Source organism: Protopterus annectens, chromosome 7.part0 (genome assembly GCF_019279795.1).
Source record: "Protopterus annectens isolate FY-2018-M chromosome 7.part0, PAN1.0, whole genome shotgun sequence".
Lineage (NCBI taxonomy): Eukaryota > Metazoa > Chordata > Ceratodontiformes > Protopteridae > Protopterus > Protopterus annectens.
Window position 1 is genome coordinate 1334030133 of NC_056739.1, and position 18084 is coordinate 1334048216.

Genomic DNA, 18084 nt, shown 5'->3' on the forward strand with positions numbered 1-18084 from the left:
TTGTTTAGGTAAAGTAATTCACTAAAGCTGTCTAACCAGACACTCACCACAATTCTCTGATTCAGGAGTACATTTAGTTTAAAAATATGCTGCATTATTTGACAAGTGGATAGTAGGCACTGAACAGATTTGATACGAACATACATTTGTTATATAAAAGAGATCCACTAAAATAGTTCCTCAAATGCAGCTGTTTTGCAACAGAGAATCTGGGAAGCACTACTCCATAATACCTTCCAATCTATTAGTGGAGATCAGAAAATTAGTCACAGAATACCTGCCAGTCACTTTAAAAGAATGTCACTGAACCAGACATACTACATTTACCTAGCACTGCCCAGCAGTAAGCATAACGACATAGTGCTGATGCAAAGAATGACAAACAGCAGCAGCAACATGTGCCCAGACGCTCCTCACAATATTTCTACTGTAGGATACCTCAAAAAAAGGATGTACAGGTCCAAATATGGCTGCAGAGATTCATCTCAACTTCTCAGAATTTCACCCGAATAATGGGGGAGAAAGTCCCCAAATCTGGGACAGACTTTAGATATTCTTATAAACTGAAAGTTGGCATAACAGGTTTTGCATAAGCATGCATTCCTTAAACGATGTTGGATCTAAAACTTACTCAAATGTCTTGTTATTGTTGTGACTCCAGTCCTCAGTGATTTGCCAAACAAAACAAAAGTTTTGTGAGGGATAGACCACAAATCGGAGGCAAAAATCTGGACATTATGCAAAATTCTGGACAGCTGAGAGGTGGGTCACTAATCACAAATGATGATGGGCTATTTCACCAGTTTTGTGGTCACATCAATGAACTCCTCTGGGGAAGCTCTCATTTATTATTTATTTATTTGACATTTGTTGACCGGGAAAGTTCACTGGGTCAGAAACCCATTTTCAGTTGAGGCCCACGGAGAAAAGCTCCACATTTAATCAAATATTATACAGAACAAATACAAAGTGAAAGAGATATGTATGAATACTTAATAACATACTTTCAAATCACAGATGAATAATCATAGATTTAGTATAACATACTTTCAATCCACAAGAGTAATCATAAAACTTAACAAAACATCATAGGTAGGAGAAATAATGATTTAGAGGAGGAAGAAAAATTATATCAGAGAGGGTTAAAAGCAAAATCTGAGTAGTTAAATGTCTAAAGTTAAGGGGGCTTACACTGTATTTCACAGGTACAGCTGGGATTATTTAAGAAGAAGGTTTTTAATGCAGCTTTAAAGGGTGTTAGGAGTCAAGTTAAGTAATATATGATGGGAAGATATTCTATAGTTTGGCAATGTTATATGAATACAGGCATTGTCCTGCTCTTTTGTTGGGTTTAGCTACATTTAAAAAGGGCCCTTTCTGAGGAGTGGAGAGTTCTAGTTGGGATGTATGTGTGCAAGACAGACTGGAGTGCAGGACAGCTATCAGGTTTGAAAATTAGCTTGTGAACAAATGTTAATTGAGTATAATAATAGAGATGGTGGTGAAATTTAAGCCAGGACAGGTTTGAGATAGCTTTGCACTGGTGTGAGCAGTTAGGCATGTTGGAGGTGAATTTTGCTATCTTGTAGTAGCACGATTGCAGTTTACTACTGGGGAAGTATGGAGGTTGGTGAAAATGGGGCTTTCATATAAGAGGGATGGGATAAGCAAAGTGTTTGCTAGTTTTATCTTAATTTGTTTATTTAGGTAGAGTTTATGTCGGTATAGTTTGCCCAGCTTGAAATGGGTTTTATTTACCGCATTAAGTATGTGTTGTTCATGTACATGTTTTTAGGACAATCGCACTGACTTACAACACCAGATGTTTAATATTACCCCATACATTTATGAAGCTTTTAATGAGCCCACAGCCCTTTTATTAATTCCATTACTAGTTTTACTGCACTAATGTCAGGGATGACAGATGGTACTGTTAGTTCAAAAAAACAAGGAACAATAAATCAGCTTTACTTTCCTCACTCAGCATCCTGTTTCCCCTTAAAGTTCCCATTTGTTTTACTGAACTTTTGCACAAACACATGCCATATGCCCTTTCCTAACAGGGTTACAACAGGTCTCATCTTTAAACAAGTACCAGACACACACGGTGTGCTATAGCACCTGCTCTGTTTTTTGAAGCAGTAGATAAACAGAATATCTTTAAAAAGGTATTTAATACTGTGTTGTGACTCTTACATAACAGATTCCACCAAAACAACAATATTCTGAAAGTTAAAGGCAGTCTCTGAGAGAAGGTATTCATGCTGGTCTCGGTCATACTTCTCAAATGACCAGAGTTTCACAGAAATTATGGATGTTTGCCTCATGTTTTTTGGTTTGTTCCCCATAAAATTAGTTTTTTTTCCCTGCAAATTGGTGAAGAATTAATTCAAATAATTTGATACATTTGAATTTCAGACTTCATACCTTTTAAAAAAAATGCATGGTAACAAAAACTTTTATTCCAGCAACTTTCTATGTTTTTAAGAGTAATATTTTAAAATGTATCCCTATTTTTGGATCTTTGTCCCCCTGTTATTTTTGGATTTGTCCAGATTTTGCATGCTAAGAGGTTGAGAAATATGCTCTTTGGGAACTGCTCACTACTACTTTTCACCTCCAAAATTACCGCCCCAAGGTAGTCTTCTCGCAGAAGATGCATTTTACATGGCTTCAATGCTGAAGACCTCTGATAGACACAATCATACAAGTGTGGTAAAATCAGTAAACAATAACTTGACAGAATTCTACACAGCAAGAAGGTGATATTAGAAATTATGAGAATTCATTTTTAATGCGATTTCATCTGATGGGACCTGTTTATCCAATATCACAAGGTAAACTTGCACTCCAGCTCTATGAAAATTGATACCTCAAGCATCTCACTAGAACACAGTAAAAAAGTAATTCTATGGTCTAAAAACTATCCCAAAGTGACCTAAAAAGTTCCACAGTGTTGGTGGCATGGGGGGTGGGGGGTGGGGACAGAAGTTTCCATGACCTATAGTACTACACAAAGACATGACAATCTAACTCACACCAGCCAAGTCCAGTACCTTACCACGCTGCACAATGATCCCTAAAGAGTAACATTATAGCTATGGGTCGAATGAGACTGTCGGCATGAAATCAGGCAGGTTCTAGCACAGCTATTAAATGATCAACCTGGCTACAGCACATTAAAATTGAACATTCTTCTGGAAAATGCATTTGCTTAATTTCCATCCCATCCACTCATGTTATCTAACTCTGTCTCACTTCTGTTAAGGCATAAGGCAATAGGTTTCCCAAGACTGCTATCTTGCAGTCGGTATTTCTTAATAGAGTTGTTAGAATTCTGTAAAGGTGTTTGGACTTCATGCCCAAGATCATAAACAATCCAGCATACAAAAGAACAAAATAATGTATTCATTACAAATAGCTAGACTAAATCTGATGCAAAAATTCAGTCCTATGATGACTCATACAACATTGGAATAGTGTTTTTTCACTGCTATGAAAAAAAAACTCTGCCCATGTTTCTGTTAAACAGAAACCTGCAGTTATAAAAATACTTTGCTGAATCCTATTAAAAGAAATCATGTACCTAGGGAGCTTATCTTAGAATAATTTAAATTTTAAACATAGTAAATAAGGGTTTCCTACAATTAATCTCAGCCCATTCATTCACTGTGCAATTATTCCTGAATATCCTGACTTTGTACATGTGGCAGCTGGTGACTTTAATAAAGCAGATCTGAAAAAAGTACTCCCACACTACCATCAGTATATGGACATTTCTACAAGGGGGATAATATCCTGTACAAGGCGTACATAAATTTAAAAGAAAACGTATAAGGCAGTACATCTTCCATAAATGGGAAACTCTGACCATCACACCATTTTGCTATCGCCAGCTTACAAACCTGCTCTGGTTAGAGAGAAACCCACGAAGAAAAAAATCAGGGAATGGCCCCAAGGTGCTATGGAGGCCCTCCAAGACTGCTTTGAAAGAACCAACTGGGATATGTTCAAGGAAGCAGCCACAGTGAATCAGCATCTGAACATTGATGGCATAGATTTCAACTGCACTGATTGGGTAACAAATACCAGGAGTATCACTAGTAGAGCTAACCAGAAGCCATGGCTCACCCCTAAGGTATATGAGCTTCTGAAGGAGAGAAACAAAGCTTACAGGGCTAAGGACAAAGCAGCCTTAAGTGTAGCATAGGTAATCTAAGGAGGGGTTTAAAGGAGGTTAAGAGGAAGTGTGGCAGAAAGGTGCAGAACCACTTTGAAGGCAGGAGACTATAGCAAGGCATGCAGGAAATCATTGACTACAAAATCAGGACAGCACAGTGTGAGGAAAGCAGTGAATTCCTGGACAGTTTGAATATCATCTTTTGTATATTTGAAGAAAGAAACAATAAGTTGGCACTAATGCTACCCACTGATGAGAAGGATGCAGTAATCAGCCTCAGCACAGAGGAGGTAAGAAGACAGCTAATGGACAGTGAACCCCAGGAAGGCTGCTGGCCCAGACAATATACTGGGCAAGGTATTAAAAGGCTGTGCTGATCAACTATACGCAGTGCTTAAGGAAATATTTAACACCTCTCTTGCCATGGCGAAAGTACCCTCATGCTGCAAGAAAACTAACATCATCCCACTACCTAAGAAAACCATTACCTCCAGCCCTAAAGACTACAGAGCAGTCATTCTGCCATCCACTGTTATGAAATGTTTTGAGCGGCTGATCAAAAACATCTTTCATCATGCCCATCTCCTAAATGTGACCCTCTGCAGTTTGAGTACAGAGCTAACCGATCCACGGCTGATGCCATATCAGTAGCACTACACATCTCCCTTGAGCATTTAGAGGGCAAAGACAACTATGTGAGGATGCTATTCATAGACTTCAGCACTGCATTTAATACAGTGGTACCAATGCAACTGATAGAACAACTGGCACATTTAGGAATCAGTAAACATCTCTGTAAATGGATCCTGGACTTCCTTATTGAGAGACCACAGAGGGGGTGTCCAAGTAAGAACACATCAAAGTGCATCACGATTAACACCGGAGTTCCACAGGGATATGTTCTCGACCCACTGTTACTCATCATCCTGACCCACGATTGCTATGCTAAGCACAAGTTAACCATATCAAAGTTTGCTGATGATGACACCACAGTCACAGAGCTCATCACAAAGGAGGATGAAAGGGCGTACAGAGAGGAGGTGGCATCTCTGATCAGTTGGTGTGAGGGGAACAACCTTGACCTGAATGTAAGCAAGACCAAAGAGATTATCAACTTCAGGAAAAGGAGAACAAAGCACCCAGCACTTAGGATCAATGGTGAGAGTGTGGAGACAGTTAAGAGTATGAAATTCCTGGGTGTACACATATCAGAGGATCTCTCGTGGTCAGGAAACACCAGCCAACTGGTCAAGAAAGTGCATCTATGCCTCCACTTTTTAAGAAGGATGAAAAAAAGATAAGCTTCTTCTTCATATTCTCTTCACCTTCAACTGGAGGTGCGACAGAGAGCATCCTCACCTGCAACCTCACAGTGTGGTTTGGAAGCTGCACAGTTAAAGAAAGGAAAGTGCTACAAAGAGTGGTGAAGGTTGCAGAGAAGGTAACAGGTTCTAGTCTTCCATTGATACAGCATCTTTACTCTGCAAGAAGCATCTGAAAGGCCACAAAAATAATACAGGAAAACACACATCCCGCGCATGGACTCCAAGGATCTGGCATTAGGCAGAACATATCACAGCATCTGATGCAGGACTAAAAGATAAAATAACAGTTTCTACCTTACAGTGATTAGACCTCTGAACTCCGGCACTAGTCCCAGAGGTCTGGACACTTACATATATTCCAAGTAAGTACAATATTTATTTATTATATCCACAGTCAGTATCATTTAACCCACTCAAGTGCAATGCTAAACAAGTAGCTTAGGCATTGTTCAATTTGTAGTCTATTTTGTTGTACTTTAAATAGGGTAGTTAATTTGACTCAGGGGAGGATTTTCTTTTTGTATACGAGTGTTGGTAAATATCACTGCTCTTTCTTGCGTGTATTGGGTGTAGCATTGTATTCGTTAGTTATGGTTCTTCCTCTACTTGTATGTGTTTTTTTCACTTTCCTTTGTAATCTCAAGAACTAAGCTGATGCACATGTGTAGTTCTAAATAACAATAAAGTTTACTTTCACTTAATCATTACCAACACGTCTACGCCTTCAGAAATGATTCCAGTGTTGAAACACTATGGGCATCACCCAACAGTACTGATTTGTTTTGCAAGGAGGATGCCCCTATTTCAAAAGCAAATCATCACACCCCAGACCATATATATGTATGTATATCGATGTACCTATGCCAAATCCAAACTGATACAAATTCAGAGAAAAGAGAAACCTCATCCTACCAAGAAACTAAAAGAAAAGAAAAAAAAAAAACAACATGAATATGTGATAGTGTGTGTTCTGACATACTGGAAACATTTCTCTTGTGATCTTTTGTGACATGACATAACACTATGCAATAACCTATAGCATTACTAAGAGAGATGTATACAGAGTCTCAGACATACACTAAAATATATGGTTATCTAGCTGGGTTGAAAAAAAATAGCCCGATATTTTAATTCCAGAGAGACCATCACGGAGTTAGAAAATTGTCATTCAAAAATGCATTCAGTGTTGTTTTTACAGTGAAAACAGCACACACCTTCTTAGCATAAACATGAACCAGAAAAGTGTTTATCTGTGGAAGAATTAAGCTTAAAGCAAGAGACTGTGGACATAAAAAAAAGATCGAGGGCAATACATTCCTGTGTACTATGCAAATCTTTGGTCAACAAAAGTTAACCCATTCAGTGTAAAAAATAAAAGACAAAAAGCCTGTTACAATTTAAAAAGCTGGCTGGCTCACTACTATTTTCATTATTTTTTCCGAGTGTACTTAAGCTCTGTTTGCGGTGGTGGTGCTGCGGTAGCGTTGTCGCCTCCCAATAAGACGCTGTCCGGTTCGATTCTCAGCTAGAGTGTCTTCTGCGTGGAGACATGCGTGAATGGGCGTACCTTCGTTGAAGGTTGTGCGTCAGGGCTGGTAACTCGGCACGTAAAAATCAACTACCAATCATTAGCGGACCGGAGTTCCGCTGTGGCGACCCCTAACCGGGAAAAGCCGAAAGACTCAACAACAACTTATGCTCGGTTTTGTTTTAAAAATTTGAAAAGTAGACAGTGGACATAGTGTAACTTTCATGAAAGAACAGCATCTTAGAGACATAAGCAACAATGTTTTGCAAACAGCAGAGAATGAATAAATGGATGGATGTTAGCAGACTCAAAACTAGTATAATGCAACATGCAAAAATGTTGGAGAGGTTTCCTCTGGCATTTGCAAACCAGCAAAATTAAACATTCACTGTAATGAAAGGTAAATGAACTGGTCTTGTATTATTTTGGAAAAGAGGGCTAAATCAAATTATTTTGACCTAAACTGGAGAGAAGCACACACATTTTTAAAATTAGGTCATAGGCAAGGTGCTTTATGAAATTTGAAACTACTTAAAGAAGACATATACCCCAAAAGTAGTTACAGCTGCTATTCATGCTACAGCAGATGTGACAACAGTTCCTTATGCTAATGCACTATGATTATCCATTTCAGAAATCTTACAGACACAGGCATACAAGACCAAGTATTAAAGGAAGAGGTTACAGATAATTCAATGTCTGGAAAAGATGGCCTAAAATAACTGTCTGACTTAATACCATGCTATTTTTAATGAGCAGTATCAGGAACATTCCATCTGCAAGGTAATTAACAGATATTAAAAGTGTTACACAAAGCTTTCCCACAAATGCCCACAATAAAAATTTTAGCTAGACTATATACAGGATACCCTGATATGGAGGGGAAAACAGGGAGGTACAAAAATGCCAAGAAGCAGGAAATTACCACCAACTTCACCCTTAGGAAGTGTCAGAAGCCATCATCTATACTGCATTTTGATTAATATGCTCCTTGGAAAAGCATGGCTGTAAATGCTCTTACCTTTGGACGGTAAAGTATGACTGCCAATGGGAGTCTTCACAATGAGGAAACTAAAGAAAAAAAAATACTTAGTAGATGTGATGTTTGCTCTGAGGGTGTTGATGGAATTGCATTGTGTCTTTGTGGACTTAGAGAAAGCATATGACAGGGTGCCTGGAGACAGGAGTCGTGGTATTGTATGAGAAAGTCGGGAGTGGCAGGGAAGTATGTAAGAGTGGTACAGGTATGTACAAGGGCAGTGTGAGTGGGGAGGTCTGTGGTAGGAGTGATGGATGCATTCAAGGATCAGCTCTGAGCCCTTTCTTATTTGCAAGGAAGATGAACAGGTTGACAGACGAGATCAGACAGGAGTCCCTGTGGACTATGATGTTTGTGGATGACATTGTGATCCGTAGTGAGAGTAGGGAGGAGGTGGAGGAGACCCTGGAGAGGTGGAGATATGCTCTAGAAAGGAGAGGAATGAAGGTCAGCAAGACTAAGACAGAATATGTGTGTGTGAATGAGAGGGAGGAAAAAGGAATGGTGAGGATGCAGGCAGTAGAGTTGGCAAAGGTGGAGGAGTTTAAATATTTGGGCCCAACAGTTCAGAGTAATGGTAAGTGTGGGAAGAGGGATGAAGAAGAGTGCAGACACGGTGGAGTTGGTGGAGAAGAGTGTCAGGAATTATTTGTGACAGACGGGTACCAGTAAGAATGAAAGGGAAGGTCTACAAGATGGTTGTGAGACCAGCTATGCTATATGGGTTGGAGGCAGTGGCATTGATGAAAAGACAGAAGTCAGAGCTGTAGGTGGCAGAGTTAAAGAGTTAAGATTTGCATTGGGTTTGTCTAGGATGGACAGGGTTAGAAAGGAGTATATTATAGGGTCAGCTCAGGCTGGACGGTATGGACACAAAACTAGAGAGGTGAGATTGCGCTGGTTGGGACATGTGCTGAGAAGGGATTCTGGGTATATTGGGAGAAGGATGCTAAGGACAGAGCTGCCAGGTAAGAGGAAAAGAGGAAGGCCTAAGATAAGGTTTATGGATGTGGTGAGAGAGGACATGCAGGTGGTTGGTGTGACAGAGCAAGATGCAGATGACAGGAAGAAATGGAAACCGATGATCCGCTGTGGTGACCCCTAACGGGAATAGCCAAAAGAAAAAGAAGTTTTTTCTCTGTTTCTCTTTCGGTCTTCTTCAAAAACAGAAGGGTTTATAAAACTGCCAATAACTTAGGTTTAACTCCTCACTACTTACAAAGGTGAAGGGAAATCATATTTAGCCATCAGAAGTGTTTAAATTAGGGTTAATCCTAGTCAATGCAAAGAGAAAATGGTCATGAAGGAAATTCACATAAGAAGAGCAGGTAGAACAATGGAATCAAATTCAAATGAGATTAATTGTAACATCCTAAAGCAAGTATTTGAAATCACGGAAAGGATACATCAAACTGTTCAGTACCTCAAAAGGAAAGTGTCGATGATGTGAGCATGAACTTGCTGAATCTTATCTCTCAGCCTCAAATCATTACTGAGACAATGAACGGCTAGGCATTGAGGTGTAAACGTTTTCCAGAAGGATGCCAATTTGACAAACTGATATGAATTAGGGTCTTCTCATCAGAGGAGAGATTTTCTATCTTTTGGAACAGGGGTTACAGAGTATGAGTTGTACAATATTACTTTTGGCCGTCAATATTCATTAAAGGTGTAGCCACCCAGGAGAAGGGCAGAGAAGCCAACAAACCTGATGAAGTCTCCTCTGAGGTGAAGGGATTGGATCTGTGGGCCACTCCCCCCCTCTTTTCCCCCTGTACAACGTACAAAAATTCTGCCAATTTAGGCTCATTTACAGATGACCCTGGGAAATGGCACTTTGTCATTCATCCACATCTGTGACAGGGAATGCAAGGAGGGAATATACACAATTTGTTTTTTTAATGGACTTTACAGTGTACTTGTGGGGAGCAGCACCCTAAACCCAGAACAGAAAGCGGGGTCTTAGATGAATAGTCTGGAAAAGGAAACTTTGGCATGCTTGTCTCTATGATCAAGGTTTGCATTTGAAGAGATTCAGAAATATAAAAATATGCAATCTCTGTGACCTGCACTGGCACTCACATAGTTAATACTACCTGTGGTCCAGCTAGCACCTACATATGTGGTTGCTGTGCCACTAAAGTCAGTGGTGGCTCTGTAGTTACCAGCAATGAATACATGGACAGAATGTTCTTGGCGATGGGAGATTATTAGGTCTGGCCTAACTGAGTAGCCATTGCTGTACTGCTTGGTGCAGAGGATGATGATGCCAACAGTATTACTGCAAGGTAAGCTTCAAACACTGACAAGGACAATAGTATTTAAGAGAGAATAGGGTAAGGTCTGACACTAAATATGGAGTTAGACAGATCATTAAAATGCATCTGTCTTATGGGAACACTGGCTCCATATCTATAAACCATACAAATGGCAGTCATGGGGCTGTTGGCAACTCATTCATGGTGTCAGCAGCAGGTTTCAGCACCAGAAGCGTAGGTATCAGTGTTATAGACAAATTCACCTGGCAAATACAATACAGGAAACGTTGGCATTAGAGAAAATGACTGTATCTCTGGGCCTCTTAGTCATAGGCATTAAGACACTTGAAGATGGTATCCATTACTTCTGTTAATTGCCAATTGTTTTCTAAATTTGTGGAGGTGATTGATGGGGAACCACAACAATTTTGCTCAGATGGTTTGGGGGAAAAGACTCCACAGTTAAATTAGTAGTAAGTTCATCCATCTGTACAGGGAAACAGAGGATAGGCTACATGTCCACATATTTGACCAGGGTAACAATACGAAATATCAGGATACCGCGGTGGAGCAGTGGTAGTGTTGTTTCCTCACAGCAAGAGGTTCTCCCATTCGATTCTCGGCTGGAACGCGGGGAGTGCCTTCTGTGTGGAGTCTGCATGTCCTCCCAGTGGGTTCGAAAGACATGCGTAAATGGACGTCAAGCTGGCACCTCGGCGTTTGTGAAAATCTACTGCCAATCATTAGCGGACCGGAGGTCCGCTGTGGTGACCCCTAACCGGGAAAAGCCAAAAGACAAACAACAACAACAATACGAAATATCAGGACCTGCATAAGTGAATCCTATAATATGGAGACTGAATTGCCTAAAATCTGGACTTACACTAAGTCTAAGACTGCCATATTTCTTTTTCTCATAGGTACAGTGATCTTAAGAGTTGTACACAAGTTCAGAGGTATGGCAATCAGAGAGGGTACATATAAATTTGGGGAGGGGGGCTTACTCTTTGCAAAAAATAAGTTTAAAGGAGGAGAGCAGTGTTTAATATCCATTTTTCTCCTGGATTTTTGGTCATTTTTTTTTTCAGCATTTTGAAACCTGACATTTTACTGGGGAGCCATTTGCCAATATCAGCAGCAAACAAGGCCTTGCTGATGGACAATGGCCTTTACCATCCAAACTAGCCTGCCCTTAGTAGTGGTCCAGGCCGATATCGATGGACCAGTGTGAAAATCCATAGCTGGATCTGGCGGTTTACCTGCAAGGGCCTATTTCATAACAACATGACAGGCTTAGCTGGTTCAAATTTAAGAGAAATGTGAAGAGACACACTGAAGACAAACTGGAAGACACTGACTTACAATGGACAAAGAGAAATTTCCATTAACTCCATAACTTACTTAACTGTGTGAATTAGCAGAAATTTGGACATAAAAGTGCTGTTCCTTGCAGCAGTATATCAAGAAACAGAAAACATGGCAGTTGAAATTAGTGGCTGTGCCCCAAAAAGGATCTTAAAATTAGACAGGATAAGTACAGATGGGCAAATTTACGGGGCAGAAGTCAAACTGCAAATAAAACTCAACATTTCCCACTTACTGCACAGTGTTGGGATGATGTCACAGTGTACGGTTTAAGATGTGCTTAATGTGCACAAACCATTGTTGTTTCTTTGAATGATCAGGAGTAATGTAGAGGGTATTGTTACCTGATCCAGGACAGGAATGACTGCATCTATCCAGAAGTGTCTGCCAATGGGTAGAAGCAGCAGTAACTGAAGGAAATTGCACCCCCCCCCCCCCCCCCACCAGTGGGAGGAGGTTACAGTACTGATCAGATTCATTGTTAAAGGCTTTACATACACTCTGGTGGCTGGTAGTTATGGACAGAGACAACAGACTGAAAGTGATTGTGAAGAAGACGGTTGCATCTCCACACTCTCCAAAGTAATATAATCATCTTCAGGGGCTGCACATCTAGGGAAACAGGAGCCAATTTAGGTGAGCTCTAACCTTTACATGGTGCAAATAACACAATGACCATAAAGCTCATTTTTTTCTTTTGGAACATTTTTCAGGAGTGAACCATATTTGGCATCATGGCATAACATGCAAACAAATGCAGCACATCAAATTTAACAGTAATTTAACTGTTTTACTCTGCTCCTTTCCTTAATGGAATTGCTCTAAAATAGCAGTACACACAGCAAGCAGTGTGACATTCTGAAACACTGTGTGTGTCAACAATTCCATCAACATTCTTACAAAAGGTTCTGTGCGCTTTTGGGACTCAGATCAGCAATAATAAAATTTTCCCCACAGCATTATAACTGAAGCATGTACCCAACAGATTAATACATTTCCAAACATGAATCATGAAGTGCAGCGTAATCAGATTAAAAATAACCCTACCAATTTACAGACTGTACAGAACTACTCATGGACAACAAAGTACAAACATGCATTAAAATAAATCAGATATATGTTTGTGTCTTTCAGCTTTTCCCGGTTAGGTGTCACCACAGCAGAACTCCGGTCCGCTAATGACTGGCAGTCGATTTTTACGTACTGGCTTGCCGGGCCTAACGCACAACCTTCAACGAAGGAAGGCCCATTCACGCATGTCGCTACACAGAAGACGCTCTAACGGAGAATCGAATGGGCAACGTCTAACTGTGAGGCGACAACGCTACCGCAGCACCACCACTGCAGAGTTAAAATAAATCAGATATATAGCAAAACAATACAGATGAAACAAGACCACTTCACCGAAAAACTTGGGGAGTCACTGAAGTATATGTTACTTACTTTTGGTTAAGAGGTGAGCAATTTTAAATATGGTAGGTACAGAACAGCAGCAGCACACTCAGAAAAATGTCAAGTCATACAGTAACTGGAGGGTAAAAATACATCCAAGGCACTAATTAGAGCCAAATTTCTGCTTAAAAATGATACTACTGTTCTGTACTGCACCCTCCAGCAGTAAACTCTACACAAGGATACAAGCCTAATCTTGTTCTTCTATACTGTATTAAAACCCAATCTGCAAACAGTTGATTCCAGTTCCAAGATAGACTATCGGAAATGATATTTAAAAGAAACAGTTCTAAAGCAAGGCCTGCTAAAGGCTGTATACATCCACGTCTGCAGTTCTCTGCAACAACAGAACCCGTCAGAGATCAACTAAAAGCGTCACAGAGAAGTTCATGGTTTGCTAGAAGTGTAACAAAGCATTTCAGGTGTACCGCCATCAGGAATTTGACCTGTCTATTCTGTGTTCTCTCAGGAGCTTTGTGTAATGCAGGGATCTGGGTTGTCAGAAAAATAAGGAACATTAGCAGTTAATTCTAATGGCCACAGTATAATACCACATTAACCTACAAAACAATGTACTTTCAACCACTCTTCCAATATGAAAACCTGCCATCAACATGTAAATGCCCTTAAGAGGAGAGGACATAGGAATGGTCACATACCAGTGCACTTTGATATTGTGTATTACTGCCATGCACACAGATATCCACTGACATTTTCTAGAGAATTACCTCAACTTTCAAGCTTGACACAAAAACTCAATGGGTGTGTGTGTTTGGGTGTATATAACAGCCCTGAAAAAGAGCAACACTAATTTATAGTTCTGGTATAATATATATGCTATAGTCACGTTGATTTTCATATGATCAACCATGAAAAATAAATTTATTGTATGGATAGTGAAATATATTGAAAATACTTAGTCTAAATCCATTTACATGTTTAAAAAAAAAATCCCTTCATAGTCATCAGTACAATACACAAACACACTACTACTTTTGGAAGTACATTATTGCCTGCATATCATTTCTCCATTATTGTAATTAATACATAAATAAAATAAATGAATAAAAACAATATCTGTCAAGTGACAGGAGCAGGCCTCTGAAAAACTGGGATAAACGGATTGCAAGGATGCACAAATAATATCCATGAAAGTGTAAGAGGAGGGAGCATGCAACCCATTTCTTCAAGGTTACATGGAAACAAGAGCCAGAATGCAAGCCATATCATCATAGAGTGGGAACAGAGACAAACAGGCAGCACGTTCAGATAAAAACGCAAAGCAACAAATAATTATCTAGGCAAAATGCTGACTGTTCGCCTCTTTAGCATCCCTCCTATTCACAAAAGGGAGAGTATAAGCCCTGCAAAACAGATCCTAGCTGTTCTTCCTCAAGAATTAAAAAAAAAACCTATGTAAATGTGACCCACACACATCAGGTATAACGTGTGTTTTGCAAGAAGCAGGCTTAATATCTAGCCAGTAGTCTCAGTCTATAAGAAAAAAAAAAAAGAGATGCACCACTGAGAACACTTAAATCATCAAGAAACTAATTAGAGCGGGTGTGAAACCAAGGTGCAAGTGCTTTTATCTACTGCAACAGATTGCTGTCCGCCCTTTTCTTCACAAATTACTACACGGAAAAACAAAACAGGCTAAATGCATAGAAACAGTGCTCTGTCTCTGTTTGGAATTTAAAATGATAGAAGCATCAACAACCTTTGCTAACAACATGGTTAATCCCTTCTGGAAATCCACACTCGGCTTAGCTACTGAATATTTTCCAGTCTGTAGATTCTGTATTCAGTTACACTTCTTTTCACACTGTAAGCAGTTACATTTAGCTCTATGTTCTAAGAATTTATCTCTGCAGGCACAGTACAGTGTGCCAACAGCTGATGATGATTCCTAGCTGGAGACGAAGAAGGGAAGCACAATAGAAAAAAAAAACACAAAAGGCAATCCTTTTCATCCTTTATAAGCCTCTTTTTCCAGCGAAGCAATACTTTTACTATGTAAAGGAGTAAAAAAAAAAAAATACTTAAGACTAATTTAATAGACAAAAAAATCCATGGTAGTTACTCAGATAATCAGGTAAGGATTTACATTTTCAATATAAAAAAAACTCAAACAGTAAGCATAAGGAGGGCAAAAAGTGATTTCCTACTATTTGATGAAAAATATAAGTATACAGTACAGTATAGAGATGAAGGTGTGTGTATATGTATATATATGTATGTATGGTGGGGGGTGGGGAAAAGCCTATCACTACTCTCCACAGAGCCATCACTGTGTAATCACTTGTTTCAAGGAAGAGAAAAAAACATGGCTGGTGCATCGAGTGATGCAGAGCAGGATAAAGTCCTAATCAAACATAACTGACTCAAGGTGCAGCACAGCCTTAAACAAAATTAAACTCCAGCATATCCAGCCCATAATTAATATCTCAAAAGCTAACACCTCTGCAAAATATAAACTGCTGCTATGCTTGGTGGTGGTGGGGGGTGGCACACAGTGCATCCATTCATTCATTCATCTGTTCCATTCATTCTTAATGGCTAGCAAAATGAAGCATATTCTTACCTCTTAAGATGATATGGTGTAATTTCCCAGTTGCTGCAAAAGGGGAAGACTGTACAATATGAAAGGTAACGTAGTCAGATCCTTCTACAGTTCATGTCAAGCCTCATCTACATGCATCTCAGCAAGCCCCAAGGCGGCAGCAGCAGCAGCTGCTGCTTTTATCCAGCCCACAGGATCAGCAAATTAGTCCTCTTGCCCGGTTAGATAGCTCAGTCAATGTGAGCTATTCACACTCCGTTCTTGTCTAAGCCAAGCTGCTTGCCCTTCCCCTCTGTTCCCTCAGTGTGCACCCGCCCACCTCCACATGGTCTGCTGATAAACAAGGCATTCACATATCTTCTGAGTGGGTCATGTGACCTGACAATCAACACACCATAAAGCTCATGGGTGGGGGTAGTGTCTGAAATCTGTGATCTGAATATCAGTGGGAGGGATGTATCCTCCTCAGTGCAGCCAGGTAAAGACCCTAACCCCAATAACCAAGCCCTCTGTGGTCCTCACCTGAAGGTGTACATGCTGGGCAGAAGCATACACAGCTTGTGAATAAAATCGCTTCTTCCCAGTTGTTTTGCTTTCATTATTATTCTCCATGTGTTCTAGAAAGCTTTGTTAAAGGGACAGAGCTGTTGATCACGGAGACCATACAATCTGAGTTTACTTTTCTAACAAAAGGGAAAAAATGAGGAAGGAAAAACTAACACCTTACCACACAGCTCCTTTAATATATATTTATTTGTTTAATACTGAAATGATTCAGTGTTACAGGAAAGCTGAGAAAACACACATTGCACTTTTTTAATTTTTAAAGGCTTTTGTTTACTGCCAGAGAAGGGCTGCTTCTTTATTATTTATTTTGTTAATGAGGAATATCGGCATTTCTATAGTATTGCTTCAACAAAGGGGTCAGTGACTGCCATACACACAAAATGTTCTGAATTTGACTGTGTTTGCACTTTGAGTTATTTGCTGGTCATAGTACTAAGAAATTCACATTCTTAAGCTGATTAGGTAGAAATTAAAGATTTATGGTTAATAAGGCTTAAGAACAAACAGAGGGAACCGCAAAACATCTGAAACACTCCCAACTCAAAAGAGCTTTACCCCCCCCCCCCCTACTTTGCACTGCTCTGCAGTACCATTACACTGCCTTACTCCAAGATATAAATGTACAGCCTTGGAAACGTATAGATGCAAAAAACTGCATGCACCTGGCTGAACCATGGCTGCCTTTTAAGCTGTGCATGACAAATCAGTGCTGTTGCTGGGCTCAAACTTACAGTACTGTGCCAATTATCTGTATGTCTATTCTGTGTGAAAAATATTACATGACTTATTTTGTTTACCTGACTTCAGCAGCGATTTTCCTTTTTCAGACAGCCCAGGAGCATTGTCTGGTTAACTGACTTACTCCATGTTACACAGTTAGGCAATGGAGGCTGAGGGAATCGAACTCTGAACCACTGGGCCACAGGAAACAGCATGTTGTTGTTGTTTGTCTTTCGGCTTTTCCCGGTTAGGGGTTGCCACAGTGGAACTCCGGTCCGCTAATGATTGGCAGTAGATTTTGACGAACGCCGAGGTGCCAGCTCGATGTTCAACCTTCAACGAAGACACGCCCATTTACGCATGTCTTTCAAACGCCCACCCAACCGCGGTGAGGACATGCAGACTCCACACAGAAGGCACTCCCCACACTCCAGCCGAGAATCGAACGGGAGAACCTCTTGCTGTGAGGCAAACAGCATGTTAACAGCTCCTTAATAATCTGTGCCAACTGCCAGACTTACTTCAAATGGTCTTTAATGAAATGAAATCCCTATGTCTGGGGCATTTAGCAGCAATGTATTAGCAACGTTAAATGTAATCTAACAGCATTGTTCAACAGCCACAGACAAAAATACCCTGATAAAATACAAACAAACATGTCACATATGTTACCCCCTTCCCCCAACCCTATATACCTGAACAGGTGTGTGTGTGTGTGTGTGTGTGTTTTAAGAGGTGAAACTGCACTGAGACAAAAAAGAAAATCACTATTCGACTCTATGATACACAATGCATGTTAAAAGGTAATTTTTGTGTAACAGGAGAGGAGGTACCCAAAACACGCAAGGGCACTGACTGACTAAAAATAGCTGACACAATTCAGTGCAAATCAATGTATCTACAATATATAAATCCAATAGAAGGGCATTTATGCTGTCTGAAGAAAATAACATGTAGAAAAAAAAAATCTAAAAAGATCAAACTCCAAAGGCATACAGCGATGAAGTGCTGACTCTTCCCCCAATTAAGTTACCTTTGACAGTTGACCAGGGGGTGCAGGCATCAGCTAAAGAGGAATAAGAGAAGC

General features: G+C 40.0%; 1 protein-coding gene across 1 annotated transcript in view; it reads right to left on the reverse strand.

Annotated features, from left to right (window-relative positions):
• The window catches only part of MAGI1 (membrane associated guanylate kinase, WW and PDZ domain containing 1), a 687439-nt gene extending 671420 nt beyond the window's left edge, over window positions 1–16019 (reverse strand). Inside the window, exon 1 of the mRNA XM_044077950.1 lies at window positions 15732–16019. The gene's annotated coding sequence lies outside the window, so the exon portion shown is untranslated. The remainder of the gene's footprint in view (window positions 1–15731) is intronic.
• Between the last annotated feature and the right edge of the window lie 2065 nt (window positions 16020–18084).